The sequence below is a fragment of the Pogona vitticeps genome, chromosome 3 (genome assembly GCF_051106095.1).
Source record: "Pogona vitticeps strain Pit_001003342236 chromosome 3, PviZW2.1, whole genome shotgun sequence".
Classification (NCBI taxonomy): domain Eukaryota; kingdom Metazoa; phylum Chordata; class Lepidosauria; order Squamata; family Agamidae; genus Pogona; species Pogona vitticeps.
Genome location: NC_135785.1, coordinates 174,876,949 through 174,894,209, shown reverse-complemented (window position 1 = coordinate 174,894,209; position 17,261 = coordinate 174,876,949). Strand labels below are relative to the sequence as shown.

The window sequence follows — 17,261 nt, the reverse complement described above, 5'->3', positions numbered from 1 at the left end:
AAAGGGAAAGTCCACTAGTTTTGAAGAGAGATTTTGTGCAACGGAAAACTTGATAAAAAAAGCCCACAAATGCTCCTTGCCTTGCTCTTATCTGGAGGCAAGGAACCCTTCAGGGCTTGAAAATTCCTCTGGAAGCGCATTGTCAAGTCAAGACAATTTAAAATGATGAAAAGGAAGATTAAGTGCCCGAAATTCTATTGGGTGTCTACAATGTAATCCCAAAATTGTCTAACTGGGGTGTGCAATCATTATGCCTGGTTATTGTATGCTTAAATGTACTCAAGTCACACACTCTGTTATTCATTTGGTTGTGTGTGAGGGCATATGACAGACAATGCCAAAACTGCTTGCACAATTTGTCTTAGGTGCACAGTATTTCATCTGGACCGTGGGTATTTTCTACATCCCTATTTCGTAGCAATTCAGTTTACCAGAATGGACTTTTCTTAAATGCCATTCTTGTAAAATGTTCATTGACACAATACTGCTCAGAACATCACGTTTTGCATTCCCAACACACTCAAACAGCATCATGGAGGTGACCAAATAATTGCTGCCAGTGCCCACTGCCATGCTACTATGCACAATGTAAATTTTAAAATAAATGTATATAATATTTGCAATCAATAAATCAAGTTTTGCTTGCATCTCACAGTATAGCTATAAAAATAACTTTGAAAAGTAACTCAGATTCTGTAATCTGGTACTTATGTACAGGTTTGAAACACTGTGGAATGCTGAACACATCAGAGACCAATCTTTATGCTTCCGTCCTGTCCATCCAAACCCCACAGGAACTTATTATCTTGAGTGATGAAAGGCTGGCCTTGAATCCTAATACAGGACAACAATCAATCTCTTTGGAACACATAATGTTCTATACATGAAGACGTACACATACATCAGCCACTGTTGGGAACACAAACATTACTCTATTTAGCTGAGCTCTATCCAGCCTTCTTCCATTCCATTGTGATTGTTCATTCTTTAAAAAAAAGTATTCTGAGCTTATGTTGACAGGCCTATTGATCAATATTTTCCCCATAAATGCAGCTTGTGTTACTGAAGTTCCTGGCTACCTGTGAAAATCTTCCCTTCCTTGGATTAAAAATTGGAAAGGAATATAAAGGGGAAGCTATTCACTACGACTTCACCACTGCTGTCCAGCATTTGATCCAAAGGGGGCCTTGTTCTGCTCTGTAACTTTCCAGTGGACGATTCCTAACATTACCAATCAAAAGCCATGTGAAAACTGTTCTGGCATCCCTTCATTTTAGGTTATGAGGGTGCAAGAGAAAAAAACTGTTTGAAAACGAAGGAGAATTACAAATGGAAGACAATTTGCATCTGGATAGCCTGTTAAATTCCATGAATGAGACCCGGCAATTGCATGGTAAAGGCCTCATCTGGAAGCACCCTATGGCTGAAATCCAGTAGTAAGTCACAGCTAGAGTACACACACTGAGTCAGTAGAGATTGGGTGAGTCAACCCCTCTGCAAGTTCCATTGATTCAGTGGATTTCAGTCTGTGTTTGGATGATTTTTTTAGGTGCCTTTTTCAAACATTGTAAGGTGTATTTGAGAAATATAAAACATTTTAGTTTCTGTCTGAGGAAGTATCCTAAGTGTTTTGAAACTTCTGTCAGTGACATTCTAGAGTATATATACAAACACTTATATGTTTAAAAATCTTTAAAATAAGAACCACCCCAATGGCATAATTCTGCATAAAAATGCAACAGTAGAGAAATATGAAGTTACTGTGATGCTGTCCTAACACAGAGACAGCTCATACGACCCCTTATCACCCAAAATGTGAATTGTTCCTTCCTAACAAAGACCATACCATAACTATAGTTCTAGAAGTGTGGCAGTGGAGCAGCACCAAACCCACCCATTTCATGGACACCAATCCCCTGGACAGTGGCTGAACTCAAGGAAAAGTTCCTACAAACATTGCAAGCTCTGACCGCTTCTGGTCAAAAATACTTTGATTGTTCTGACACTTTAATTGGTTTTGATTTTGCCTGTTTTTCTTGTGCTGCCAGGATTTTGAATGTGGCAAAGCCCTGCTATGAATAAAAAAAGACCAGAAAGACTTGGATTTTTGGAACAAAGTGTGCAATTCCTTGTACAGCTATTTTGGGAAAAGCCTTCCTGCATAAATTTAGTCAATGTGCAGCTGAATCAATCTACGAAAACTATAACTTTATATGAAGAGACTGAGAAGCACTAGGCAACTACTTTTTATTTACTATGTCTGCCAACCAGAACATCAAATATTGCTCTTGAGAATATCTTGGGAAAATGCTACTTGTTACAACTGAAACATATATAGAAGGCAACACTCAGGTATTTTCCAGAATAAGTATCTTCACTTCCTACCACACACACACCAAAGGTTCTCACTAGAGATTCTGACCCACAGAGGCAATAAGAAGGGAGGGAATGGAAAGATCAACTCTTTCTAGGAACCATTTTTACAAATCCTCATACCAGCAGACAAAAGAGGCCTGAGCAAAAACATCTCCAGAATTATATGTTTGTCAGACTCGAAAGGGTTACCAGATGGCTGCTGCTAATTAAATGAGCAGTGGGGCTTCCTTAGTACTAATTGAGTTTCAGTCCCAGTGTTTTCAGCGAGAGATGTCAAAAAAAGTGAAAACAATTTTTTCACCAGTACTACCTCATTTTTTTGCCTGAAGTGAAATCTGAGGAAATTTCAAAGATGAAACAAGTGTAGAAAGGTTAAGAATTCCAATTAGAGAAATTTATCAGGTGTGTTTTGTTGGGATTTCCCCTCAACATTAGAATATCAGTATAGCTTGGAGGCCTAGCTGTAATAACTCTGTTGCACATTCTATGCTGAACTCTCAGAGTAATTTCCTCTGCGTTGTCTATGCAAATTAATATTCATTAATCAGCAACAATCCCAGAAAGCAATCAAGGAGAAATGCTAACACGTGAGAGTAGCTGTCTAGAGTGTGTCATCTTGTTCAATTAGCATGTCAGCTACAGAACTAGATCTTGATTTTGATCATTATGACGGAATAAAAGGATGTGTGAGGATCAAGAAGCAATTTAGATTCCAGAAAGGAAAAACATCTCCAAGAAAAATACAAACACTTTCAAATAAACAAAAGAAAGCAAGTGGTAAGCGAGTAAGAACATCTGACTGCTTGTGCAGAGCCTTGGGCCACATGAACAATGCAGGATACAGACAAATGTGTCAGCCGTCAATAATAGTGTACCATATACTACCATAGGTCTGTTATATGCAGAAATTCTGAAACAGCTAATCATGTCTAAATAAAGTTAATGAGCTGGGGAAAAGGCTTGATAGCTTTCAAAGCAACCGACAACACTTCTAGCTACTTAATTACAACACTATTATTGTTTTGCCAATTACTATGCATCGTTCTCACCATCTATGCTAGTTATTGCAGTACTTTCAGTTCTACCTGTTTCACCTTTAATACAGAGTCCTTCAGGAGAATAATCTTTTGCATGGACAGGGTAAACAGTCTGTTAGCATTTCTATCCTACATATAAAACTGTGGGGCCTGCTAACAAACTCTTCTACAGGCAGCTGGGCAGATGCTAACACAAGCAAGAAGAGTAAAATTATGTTCTTGGACTTTAGCTGTCAGAAGACCCTCAGACAACATGGTGAATGTCCATGTTGGCTGGAGCATTCTGGGTGCTGTCGCTCCAAACAGTAACTTCTCCTTTCTCTGGATACAATGAAATGTGTGAACACAGGTAGCATTTATTGTGTGCCAAAGATGACTTTGTTCCCTGAATGAGCACTGTATAATGATGTTGGTTCTTTGCCACTTTGCTTATTCAAATGCCACCATCTGTTGTTTCTCTCCATTGTGTTGCCTATAGCCTTGATTCCTGTTTGACCATCAATGGCCTGGGTGAAGCTGTCTGCCTTCTGCTTTGTTTAGACCTCCCTCTTCTACTTCAGTTCTAGCTTTGTTTACCTCCAAAATTGTTAGATGCAGCCTATTCCAATTGCTACATATTGTTTCCTCTTGCCCCCCCCCCCAGCACGCTGCACACTCCATTTACTGATATCAGAAGGATGGAAGCCTGTTGGGGTAAAAATCGAGTAGTGAGCAGAATTTTGGCTGCACTACTGCAGTTTAATCACTGCACCAGGAGGCTAAATATTAAGTTTAGTCTCAGAGAGGGCTGTGCATAAAAGTCTTGCCATCCAGTTGAGGAACTGCTCAAACAGTAGCCAATCAAAATTCCATCCATCCATCTGACCTGCATCCATCACTATTAGAAGTGACATCCAATCCTGTTGGAAAGCCGCTGGTCTTTCAGATGAGATGGTGATGAACACTTTGGATAATGTTGGGAACTGGTGTTCAGCTATATCTGTAGGGCCGCGGCTTCCCCAGCCCTGAATCAAACCAAGTTAGGAGACCAGAGCCATGGTAAGAAAAGTTAAACTTAAATTTCTGTCTGCACAGCTACTTAGTTTGCAAGTACGTGTTGTTATCCTTAAAGTAGAAAGATACCATTAAAACCATGGGAGAAGATCTACCCCGAAAGATTTCTAGGTTTCAGCAGGTGAGATGCCTAAAAATGAACATAATATGGCTCAGAACTTACTTGCCAGGTCACTCCAAGTCTATCATCATCATCATCATCATCATTATCGAAGCTGATAACATCATGCACACAAAAGTTAAAGAACTGACAGAAAAGGAACATATCAAAAGCCTTCAGAAAATCTTAAAATCAAAATTAAATGGTGGAAATACAATCAAAGTCATAAACACATGAGCAGTTCCAGTAATTAGATACCCAGCTGGAATAATAGATTGGACTCACATTTAATTAGAAGAATTGGATCAAAAAAATATGGACACTAATGGACTTGCATCACACACTATATCCAAAAAGTGGTTTACCATTCTCTTCTTCTTGCCAAAGGCCATAGTGCGACAAATTTTAGTTCAGCATTTTCTTTTTGAATTATCCAATATTTACCTCTTGTCCCTCCTCTCAGCCCACCATACTGTATTCTGCTCTGCTCTCTCCAGTTTTGCCTTCTAGAACTATCTGCACCACAAGGCCCTTGCGGCACAGTGGTTAAACTGCAGTACTGCAGTACTGCACCCAAAATTCTGCTCACTACCTGGGTTCTGTCCCAGGTAGTTGGCTTAAGGTTCCCTCAACCTTCCATCCTTCTGAAGCTCATAAACTGAGCACCCAGTTTGTCTGGGTGTGGGGGCAACAATGTGTAGCCAGCATAATTAAATTGTAAACCACCCAGAGAGTGCCTTAAGCACTGTGGAGTGGCATATAAGCACTTTGCTTTGGTGCAGCCCTCAGTAGAAAAATATCAAAATAGCATTTAAAATGCATATTTCAAGGGAAAATGCATTTAGAAACAGGTGTTTGGATGGCAAATAAATGTAGAGGTGCATAATTTCAAAGGAAATTTGTAACATACTATCTAAATGGCTATTTTCAAGTAGTCTTTAAAAGAGAACACCAACCGCCACAGAGCTGTGCTTTCTTTTCTCTCTACCCAACACAGAGCTTCCTCTCCTTCTTGCTCTGAAGCACTACCAGTAGCTGGGCTTCTGGGAAGTGAGTGCTGGCATCCATGGACAGCTTTGAACAGTTGCCAAGCCACACAGATGCCACGTTGAGGTGTATGAGGCAAGCTGGTAGTTTTAGCTTCCCTCACAGAAGCTGCTTATCTAGACATTTTAAGAAAACCACTGGACAGCTGAAAGCAGTTGGAGCAAGGAGTGGAAAAATTAGCAGGGTCAGGCAGGTTTGAGAATGGGAAGGAACATAAAAGATTTTTTCTCGCCAGAGGTTTAAGAAAGAACAGGGTAGAGGAATGGAAGCCTGGTCTGGGAGAAGCCGCCAAGGACATGAACTACACATTTCAGATAATCTGCAGTAAGCTTTTTACTCTGGGTTATCTGAGAAGAGGTGCAAAACTGCCTCTTTTGCATATCCTGCTTTAATGCAATTCCTTGCATTGAAGCAAAATGTGGATCAACCACCAGCCTCCGTGGACTGGGGAGGCTTTCCGCTGCTTCTGATAGCAACAGGGCTGGGGCAGCCATCCACCAGCTTGACGTGCAGTGAAAACAGAGACGCTGGCGCTGCTCTCTGCCCCCCAGCAAGTACAATGTCACCAACCAGTCAGCCAGTGCTGAGGTGGCAGAGAAGCCTTAGGCAGCAAAGCAATTTTTGTCTGAGGAGCCGTTCCAGCAGCTCCACTCCCCCCCACCCCAAAAATAGCCTTCCAGCATGGGCCAGCTGATGACAGAAGCCCTGGTGCAGTTTTTTAAAAGTGTGCATTGATGCCATTTTAAAACCGCACCAGGGCTTGCGTCATGTGCAGCACCCAAAGTCACTGTGAATCCATTTTGCATTGTCCCATACATGTAGTTACGGTTAAAGAGTCCAACGAGACGGATCAGATAATCTGCCACTGTGTTAGAAATACAAATGCCTTTAGATCCATTTTTTGTCAAAGCGAGGCAAAGTTGTTTTCACTTGCAAATCCTCACTACCGCTGCCAACAAGGTATATTTTTGTTTTGTTTGTCAATACCTATGGCCCAGGGATGTGTATGAAGCCTTTGACCTGGTCCATGTCTGAATAGATCAGGACTGAGCCACCCTGCACCCCTTTGGTGACACTTTGACCTCATCCTTGTCCAGGTCTGTAATGATATACAGTGGTGCCTCGCAAGACGAACACCTCGCCGGATGAAAAAACCCGCAAAACGAATGGTTTTTGCGATCGTGTTGGTGACTTGCAAGACGGCTTATTCTATGGCCGTGCTTCGCAAGATGATTGTTTTACACAAGACCAATGCCTCACAAGACGAAAATATTTCATTTGTCTTGAGAGGTTTCCCGTAGGAATGCATTGCAATGCATTCCTATGGGAAACCGCTTTTCGCAAGATGGCACTACTTGTGGAACAAATTACTTTCGTCTTGCAAGGCACCACTGTATTTGTGTGTTTTCAGTTTTTTGTGAGGAGCCCATGCCTGCAAATGGGAATGCAATTGACAAGGCCAGACTGAATGGTTCAGGTAGGGCAGAAAAATCTTACTGGCAGTCTGCAGAGCTGAAAGCTACGCTTTATTTTTATTTTTCCCTTTTTCCCCCTCAGGCACCAGGAGAAAGCCCCTACTGGTTTCCTAAGGCAGTTGCCAGGAAGGGAGTGAGGAGCTTAAAATGGGCAATGGGCCAATTCATCTTTGATCCCTTCTTGCAAGAGTAGTGCCCGAACTTGTTGTTTTATCCTTTCCCATTTGTTCTCCCTGCCTCCATTTTTCTTCTATGTACCCTGGATCTAAAATCAGTGGTGCTCTGGCCATCAGACTTTGATGATTTGATCTGTGACTTTGAACCAAGAAAGGCAAAGAAGGTTTATTTCTAAAGCAAAGAACACCTTTTCTTTTGAATTCCTGAATTTTCATCTCCCTTTCCCCACATTTCTTTCTTTGTTTGTTTTACTTATAGGCCATGTTTCTCCTGATAAGGGGACCCCAATGTTGATGCATGAATGAAGGTTTAACACAGGGGATCCTTGTCTCCTGGCTCCCTGATCTGCCCAGGGGTCACTTCAGAAATACACAAATCATTTTATTTAGTTTGTTTTATGCATTTCTCTAAGTTAGTGCACATTCATTTGTTCATTTGTTCATGCATTCAATTTATTTATATCCCCTTTCTCCAAAAAAAGGCTCATAATCTCTTTATGCCAACTCTCCATTCATGATAAATACTGTCAATATTTCAGTGACATAGTCGTATTGTGTTTGAAATAATTGTTTTAGATTTTTGTGTCCTCTATTTTGACTTCAGGTGTATTCAGGTGCTGCAGTTCAGCAACTTACTAACCATGTAGTAAAAATTTCCCCGTAGAGTGCATTATCCTTGTACTGTACAAATAGGGATGTGTGAGAAATTCACTCAATTAAAAAAAAAAGATTGATCCAGTCAACACTTCCCAGAACTGAGTACACAAAGCCGGTTCTGTAATTTGCTGTTGGAAATCGGTACATTTTCAAGCTTGCAACACATTGTGTGTCACAAGAAAATTAATTTGGACACATGTGGGTATGTGTGCGCATGCATGCAACATGCATAGACATACACTCACAAAATTGGCATATAGAAATCACACAGTAAGTTAAAAATGAACAGAAAAAAAATGATTATAGATTTACAAAAACCCACACAAAACTGAGATGGAACAAGCTTGGCGGTGGAAAAATGGGAACCTCTGTGAAATTGGCCTTGACAAATCCTCTTTTCTACTAACAGTTGTTTACAACACCATCAGAGAGATTAAATTCAATGGTGCAACAAGCAGGTAATGGGTGGGCCTTTCTTGAAGTTCATCCTGGAGTCTGAGAGAGCCAGGTATGTGGGTAGGAGTAATGTTGTCACACAGCCAAAGCATTTTCAAAGCTTTTATTGCATTTGACTACTTTGATGAACTTTAATGAAGAAGAAATAAGCTGTTTGAAATGAAAAAGAAGGTTGCTCAAGTAATCAACTGTACTAAAATGAATGCAGGATTATAAATGCAAATAAATGCAAATCATTCATTGAGACATACAGAGAGCGTTAGTTTCCAAGTTGTTATTTTTTTTCTTTTCAGAACACCAGAGCCACAATCCTAAATGAATTTGTGGCCAGTATGATGCACTGCTCATGAGGAGAGAAACAAAATCCTTTTGAAGTAGGCTAATTTGGTATTCAAGCCTTATCCCGAGTAGACACACATCCTTATTTTTTTTAAAAAAAGTGTTCAGATGGGGAATTCAGTAGAGGGCATTAAATTCTATTCATTCTAGATAACTGAAAGCAACAGTGGTGTTTATTATTTGGAAGCCATCTGCTGGGATCTTACCTCCTATTTGAAAACAGTGGATCGAGCAGAGACGTCCAGCGCTCCACCTTGCCCAATGAGACTTAATCACTTTCAGCCCGTGACGTCAGACATGGTGGACAAAGTGCTTGATAGCTGTCACGCCACCACCTCTTCCCTTGACCCTTGCCCGGCCTGGCTAATGAAAGCAGCCAGGCCTATAACATCTGAATGGGCTACGGCAATAATTAATGGGTCTCTCCCTCAAGGAGACAGTCATTAGGCCCATTAGGAAGAAACCGAGCTTGGCAGTAGACAATATTGGTAATTATAGGCCTGTTGCCAATGTTTCCTTCCATAGCAAGGTAGCTGAGAGGGTGGTGGCCAATCATTTGCAGGCTGTTCTGGATCATACCAATGCCCTGGATCCATTCCAGTCGGGCTTCAGGCCACGGCATGGAAACTGCATTGGTCACCCAGTTTGATGACCTATTGAGGGAGGCCGACAGGGGCAAAATGTCTCTGCTGGTCCTCTTCGATATCTCAGCCACCTTTGATATCATCGACCATGGTATCCTCCTCGGGAGGTTCTCTGAGTTGGGAATTGGTGGCCTGGCTCTTGGCTGGCTCTGTTCCTTCTTGGAGGACCGTCCCCAGAGAGTGCAGATTGGAGAGTTTCTCGGCCCCGTGGAGCCTCAATTGTGGGGTTCTGCAAGGCTCGACCATCTTTCCAATGCTAACATCTATATGAGGCTGCTGGGAGGGGTCATGAGGGATGTGCCATCAGTACGCTGATGATACTCGGCTCTACATCTCTTTTTTCCCCAACAACAGTGGATGCTGTTTCGTCCCTTGAACTCTTACAACCAAGAGTGAGGTTCGCAGTTTGGGTGTACATCTGGACCTGGCGCTCACCATGGAAACCCAGGTGGCATCAGTGGTCCGTTCCACACACTTCCATCTTCAGCGGATTGCCCAGCTGCATCCCTATCTTGATGTGGGGGCACCCACCACTTTGGTCCATGCGCTCGTAGTCTCGAGATTAGACCACTCTAATGCACTCTACGTGGGGCTGCCTTTAAGACTGACATGGAAGCTCCAGATGGTGCAGAATACGGCGGCCAGACTTTTACAGGGATGAAAAGATACCAACATATTTCCCCCATGTGGGCTGCCTTGCATTGGCTGCCATTCGTTTCCGTGTTGATTTCAAAGTCTTAACATTATGACATACAAAGCCCTAAATGATTTAGGACCTTGATATCTTGCAGACCGCCTCCTCCTATCCAGTTCTGTCAGAGTCACTTGTTCCGGCCAGGCAAGGCAGCTGAGGGGCCTAACACCAAGGAAGGTCTGGAAAGAAAGAACAAGGAACCGGGCCTTCTCAGCAGTGGCGCCTCACCTCTGGAACAACCTGCCCATGGAGATTCACCTGGCTCCCTCTCTGGTTGTATTCAGAAGTCAAGACCTGGCTATTTGGGCAGGCTTCCCTCCTGCTGTATCTTAAATTCACATTTTGCCATCTTGGATTTATAGTATATATTTATTGTTGTTGGTTATTTTTTTACTGATTTTAAATTTGTAATGCCACCCTGAGTAGACCTTTAGTATAGATGGGCAGTGTAGAAGTCCAATAACATTTTTTAAAAATACAATTATTTACTCGGTGTTCAGGAGTGGCATCCCATTATTTCCAGAAGAAAACACATAATGAATGGTCAACCTACAGAAATCTTCAAACACCTCTTTATCGTGGAACTTTGGTCCTATCAGAATTTCTGAACATCGGTACAGTGGTATAATGTGATAACAGACTTTTCTGTAAAAAGTAAACAGATCTCCTACTTTTCCCTTACCATGAGAGATACACTTTATATCGCTTCAAACTATTTTTCTCTTGTGAAGCTACTTCACTTATCACACCTCCCTTCCATTTTAATTGCATCCACTGGACTGGATCTTTTTGAACCTTTGGAAGAATTCTTAGATAAAGCTGTAAGCAGAAGGATTTGGGGAATAACGATCTACAAGCCTTCATTTCTGAAGTTCTTATGTTCTGAAAATCCTGCCCATACCTCTCAGGTACAGATGAACAGCAAAGAAACAAAACTATTCCAAATGTGTGTGTGTGTAAGCTCCCAAACTTACTCCATGCCCACGTAAAGCATATACAGATGAGGACAGACCCTCCCATAATCCTTCAGGACACATTCCATCCCTTGATTTATGACATGATTTGAGTACAGTATTTCTCAGTCTGCAAACTGGACTGGGAGGGGAGACAAATGGCCATTAGCTGTGGAGGGCCCCACATTTTGGGTATGTAGTAGACCTTAAATATTAAGGCTACGTGCTGTTGCTTACATAGGTGCAATAGAGTGACAGGCCCCTCCAGTCACCTCCAAAGTCACACTTCTGTTTGAACCAGTAAAGCAAAATTGAATTGTGCCTACCTGGTCCAGCTCCCTCCAGTCTGCAGATCCTGCATAGCAACAACTCTAGCCTTCGAAGTTGATCTCCTCTTCTTATCCCCTATACCAACTGCTCCGTCTCTAGCTTGTATTTGTACCAGTGCAAGACCAAGTAAAAAAGGAGGGGGGGAACAGCAGGGGAAGCACAGAAGCTGCAAGCAATGATTGATATTTGTATGACTGCATCAAAGAAAGGAAGAACAAAAGGGGAAAAAAAGGATGGAGAGGAAAACCCCGAACATTGTGTGACCTGTCCACTCAAAGCCTACACACCCTTCCACAATCACACATACATACTCAATCCTAATGATGCAATTGTTAAGAAACTAAGCCAAATGGATCAAAGAAAACAAATATCCATAAAAAGGCTATCCAATCAATGCTGTTCTACTGAAGATATCACATTTCATTTTTAAAATGACCAAGTGTTTGACTTTTAATGTCCAGAATAATTCCTTCCATTTTACCTCTGTGAAAAAACATCATCTTACTGGGCAAATGCCTTCACATGTCCTGAAAATGTATATAATGGTACTTCTGTATCTGAACTGCCACCTGTGGACTTGCAATAAACAAACCACTGCTTTCTTTTACCAAAATTAGTAAAGGGGTTAGTTGTGTCAGCCTGCTTTTTGCAAAAACCAATCGTGCTGTGGTACCTTATAGGTTAATGTATTTATTGAAGTCGGAGCTTCTGCAGACTCTGGCGTGAGCTCTGTTCTACAAAATTTCATGCTATAATAAGTTAACTAGTCTTTAGGGTTTTTTCCTGTGTTATTTTTTGCTTTAATAAATTAATTAGCCTTTGAGTGCTTTTTGATCTTTTTGCCCTGTTTGAATACCTTCCTCACTTTGTCACCTAAATGAATGAAACAGGAAAACAACAGCATTAACAAGGTTAATGGAGGCCCAGCAGCTGGAGGGTTAAAGTGAAAATAACATGTGTGTACCCTATTTTTCTCCAGATAATATGAAGTCACTTTTCCTGAGATACCATCTTTCACTCTTGAAATATTATGTGGGTGTTTTGACAAGGCTGTGGCAACTGAATCTTGAATTTATGTAATCTTTGACATTAATTTCTTCACAAACATATGCTGGGATTCATGATTTGCCCATCATCTGCTATCACCTGGGATTGGTAGATTTACACTTAATCAGATCCTGACAATACATCAGAGTTATTCAGAAATGCCTGCTTTAATTATCACTGTTCTTCACGTCTATCATATTATCTCGTTGATTGGGTCATGTTTTACGTACTTTCCCTTATGCATCGGGAAGATAACAAATACGTATTTCCAAGGCATACTTTCCAAGCATATTTTTATAGAAGAGTCTACTTGTAGGATCGGCATCTGAAGCAGGATTTGAACAAATATTAAGGTGTAGTTGTATTCCTACTTAGCATGCGGAGCACTCACAAATGATGAGTGCCTTTTGGCTGAGCTGCTCTAGTGGCAAAGTAAGAGGTGCTAAGTAGGTAAAGATGTCAGTGACAGTGACTTGTTCATTACACATAGCAAACTGTACATATATATCTATTATGGGGGAGGGGGAGTTCACTGTAGTACATTATCCCAGGATAAACAGGAAACACAACAGCCATTCGGACACAGAGCTCTTCCAGACAGAGCACTTGTTAAGGTAATTCCTGATATTTTTTCTGGTTCCTTTATATTATTCATTTACGGGATTTGCAGCTAGTCACCCTGATCCCATATATCTGCAAACTCACTGTTGGACACATCACTGTCAGAAGCAGTGGCAGCAGCACATAGAGATGTGCCTCCCATGAGGAGTACGGTTAACGCTGAAGCTTCCTACCACCACCTTTTCTCTCCTGTTTCCTTCTTCACAACTGCATGGACTCCCATTTGATATTTTGGGTCTCTCTGTTCTTTGTGCTACCAACACCTCGTGACACCTCTCCTAGCACCACCACTGTCACTTCTTATTTGGCCTTTTAAAAATGGGGAAATTCTTTCACACAAAAATCATACGTCCCTGTTATAGCATAAGGTGGTGGGTCATTTCTTTAGAAGGCGGGGGAGGGAGAGTTTCAGATTGGAAATGGAAGTATGATGAAGGGGAACTAAGAAAAAACTAAAACAAAACCCTAAGGGTCTGAAAAGGGCCTGAGAAATTGCCCCTCCCCCCAAAAATTTGTTCTTGTCTGTACCAGTAAATCAGCTGAATGAACCTGGGAACTTTGGAAATTGACCAGGTATATTTTGTGGAGCAAATGCCCTATCTGGGTGAGCCCGGAAACACTCTCACTCAGATGTAGTCAATATACCTGAAGTGCTCAACGATCTTTTGAAGAAAAAGGGACACTGGACCAATTGGAAGGCAATGATCTAAAGCCTGAGAACCTTAAGCCAAGGAGATGAATTTGGCTCTTTGGATATTATTGGATGGCAGTGCCAATCAATCTTTGCTTATCACAGACAATGGAGGTGGATGATGGGAGATATAGCCCAACACAATTCAGATGACCAGATGTTCAAATGCCTGTTCTAAGTGAACATATAGAACAGTGTGGGTGATATCCTGAGAAACACATACACACTGAATCATTTTCCTTGTCATATACAGCTGTCAGAAACCAGAATTCAGCTGGGATTGAATAATTACCATACAAAAGAACAGACTCTTCTGGAAGCTGCGGAACTGAAGAGAGAGGACCCTGCCATTCAAGTCATTTTAGCTTAATGAAATTTAAGATTCCACTCGCATCTATGGATGTGATGGATTCTATTTGTGTTACTATGTGAAAGAAACTTATTATGTGACCAAAACAACTTCAAGTTTGCATGCAATATAATCCATTGAGATTATACAATGAGGGAACTGTAGCATGTATATAATTCTCTGTGAGTAATTACATTGAAGTCTGTTTGTAACAATGCAGTGGTGTCCCGGATGCTTCCATATGAAAAGGAGCTACAGAAATAGCTTGTCAGACCATATGGTATGTATTCAAATAATCAGGCTGGAGGGAATGAATTCAGACTCCTCAATCTGGACAAAAACAAGAAGAGGTGTAGTGAACCTAGACTTTAACTTCAGGCTTCTGTCCAACAAACCAAGCATTTATGACCATATGGACAACTTTGAAGACTGTATAATTATATTATGCTTGTTCTACCATCTGTCATTTGTGATGCCGATAGTAGCAAATCCTATGTCAAAATAAACGTAGTGGTTCTCTTCGGTATACTATAGTTACTTTCATTTGTCTCATCCATTATCCTATACGTGGTGCTGTGGGGCTATTAACAATAAAATAAAATGTTACAATAGATAGATTGCAATAGGGTTTCATTAAAAGGCTTTTTAATAAATAGCCAAATACTGTACACACACAATGAGCAGATGGTTCTGAATGTCATAGGCCACTTTAACTATTGGACAGCAACAGGCAGTGTAAATAACAACCAACATTTCAAAAAGCAATTTTTACCTAGTGTAAAGATTTGGCAGGAGTATGTTCAAACAGTACTACTGCTTGTCTGCTGTTTGCACTTTCAGTCTAACACGTTCGTCCGACCACTAGTTTTCCCTAAAGTTGTCTTGAAATTTTCAAAATAAAAATGAAACAAACAAACCCACCACCCCTCACTTAGACGCAGCAGTATTTCTAAATATTTTATAGGGACACTTTTCCCAGACAGATCCAAAAGAACAAATAAGAACAAATCTCAAGTAGCCAGCTAGAGGCAGCTCAGAGGGGACATGGCTGTACTAACCAGCCCTTTGGTGGAGACTTGCAGAAAAACAGAATCACTCACACTAAAATACTGGCTCATTTCTATTTGAATGAAAAGATCAGCTCAGGGGCCAGGGACAGCAAATTCTTTTCCCCATGTCAATCTGGAAAAGGTATTTTGTTATGGAGAGCTTCATGGCTCCCTTGCCCACTGGCAGAAGAATGAAATAATGGTGGCGAAGAAGGAATCAACCACATTTACAGTCCCTGTGTCCCACTGCCAGAGACTTTCAAAGCCTCTTCAGTATGGGGTTGTCTGTTTCTTCACTCATTTAGATGCTGGGCTCTGAGGGGTGCTCAAAGCCAGATGCTATGAGAGGCGCCACCTGGGAAATCACTAGTCTCCCACAGTGCAGATTATTTTTATGGTTACCTCCAACAGTGCTTTGAGAGCAATGAACTGAATGAAAAAAAAACATCATCAGGTCTATATAGTACAGGGCTGGCCTCTAGCAACAGCAGCAAGAATGATGATAGCCATTTCTTCTTCAACACTGCCTTTTTAAAGGGCTGTGGTACGCTTTCCCCTGCTGTTGTGTCTTCTTCTTCCTGGGTGATGTGTAGAGGTTTGCAGGTGAGATAAAGTTGCACAGGTAGGCAGGGAGCCCTGTGCTGCCAACATGAACCAACCTTTCAGGTGTGTGTGTGTGTGTGTGTGTGTGTGTGTGTGTGTGTGTGTGTGTGTGTGTGTGTGTGTGTGTGTGTGTGTGTGTGTGTGTGTGTGTGTGTGTGTGTGTGTGTGTGTGTGTGTGTGTGTGTGTGTGTTGGGGGGGCACCAGCTAGGAACCTAAAGCTGCAGCCACCTTGCAACTGATGCTGCTTCATCTTACTTTCTCTTCAGGGATGTGTGCTGCCACGGTACAACAATGTGTGCAGTTTCCTGCCACAAGGAGCTTGGGAGCCTCTGGAAAAATACTTTAGGCATCAATAGATCTACTTCCCAGTGATAAAAATCCTCTGAATGGTTGCATTTCAAGCACTGCTCCTAATCATACCAAAGGCTTCACCATTTATTCGGTACAAGAGTCATCAAGAATAATTTCCAGAATGTAATGTTACGCACATTATAGCACATTATAGCTGACAACAGCAGAAAAAGAAATCATGTGTATTCTGCAAGTGCAGACCTAGCTGCTTTATCTTCCCAGTCAGGACAAAACCCAATTCTGTCATTTCAGAAGCTATACAGTGCTGGACATGATTGCCACTTCAAAGAAAGGGTACCAGGGCAATGCCAGGGATCTCCAGATAAGACTAGGAACAAATCCTGCCTGAAACCCTGGATAGCCACTCCCAGTTGGGTTAACAATATTGGGCTAGCTGGACCATATTTTGTATGGAACAGATGTGTTCATTAGCCTCCCAACCTGATCTGTGACAAAATAAAGGCACACAGAGCAGGGCTTCACCAGTCTATCTTTCCTTGGAGATACTCCAATCCAATCATTGTCTGTACAGTATTTGTGCCACTATTTGTGTGATTTTGGATCTCCATGAAAATTTATTCCCGTGAATGGTGAACTTAAACGGTGTGTCCTATGATTTGGGGTGAAGGTTACACAGTACTAGAATTATTTCTGGCAAAATTATTTGCACATTTGCAATGAGGCATGGGTCAAAAGAGAGCACTCTCGATTTTCAAAATTCATGGACACTTATTTTGGGTTCTCTCAGCGTATGGTCTGAGCATCACCTTCCCTCTCCTGTTCATGAATCACTACTTTTAATTTTATATGATGGAAATATTGACCCCTAAAAAACCAAAAACCATCATGTCAAGAGATGGCAGCTTCTGTGATATTCATAAGCAAGCATGCACACCAAGTCAGAGAATTCATTTCACCTTTACAGGCCAGGGTTAATGATATGACTTAGGGACCCAAGAGGATGGGGGCTGGTCTGATGGGGAGATCTTGCCAATTGCACTTCACTTATTCTTTTTGCTCTCTACAGTTTCAAAAACATGTTGCTACCATTCTTTTTTTAATTGGAAGGACCATATCAACCATTTATCTCAAATATTCAAGATCGAAATTGTGTTCTTTTAAAAATCAGGTGCACTGCTCTGCAGTATTTAGTGTTATGCTAAATTCCTTTCGTACACATAACAAACACATATGTTTGATTTTAATACAGTG

At 41.4% G+C, this 17,261-nt stretch overlaps 1 protein-coding gene and 1 long non-coding RNA gene across 4 annotated transcripts in view; one reads left to right on the top strand and one right to left on the bottom strand.

Annotated features, from left to right (window-relative positions):
* GABRG3 (gamma-aminobutyric acid type A receptor subunit gamma3) overlaps positions 1 to 17,261 on the bottom strand; it is a 401,625-nt gene that overhangs the window by 132,042 nt on the left and 252,322 nt on the right. The window lies entirely within an intron of this gene.
* Positions 1 to 17,261, top strand: part of LOC144588146 (uncharacterized) — a 92,747-nt gene that overhangs the window by 71,480 nt on the left and 4,006 nt on the right. The window contains exon 1 of the long non-coding RNA XR_013543514.1: positions 1 to 17,261. This exon is cut by the window's left edge and continues 71,480 nt beyond it. This is a non-coding gene — a long non-coding RNA (uncharacterized LOC144588146).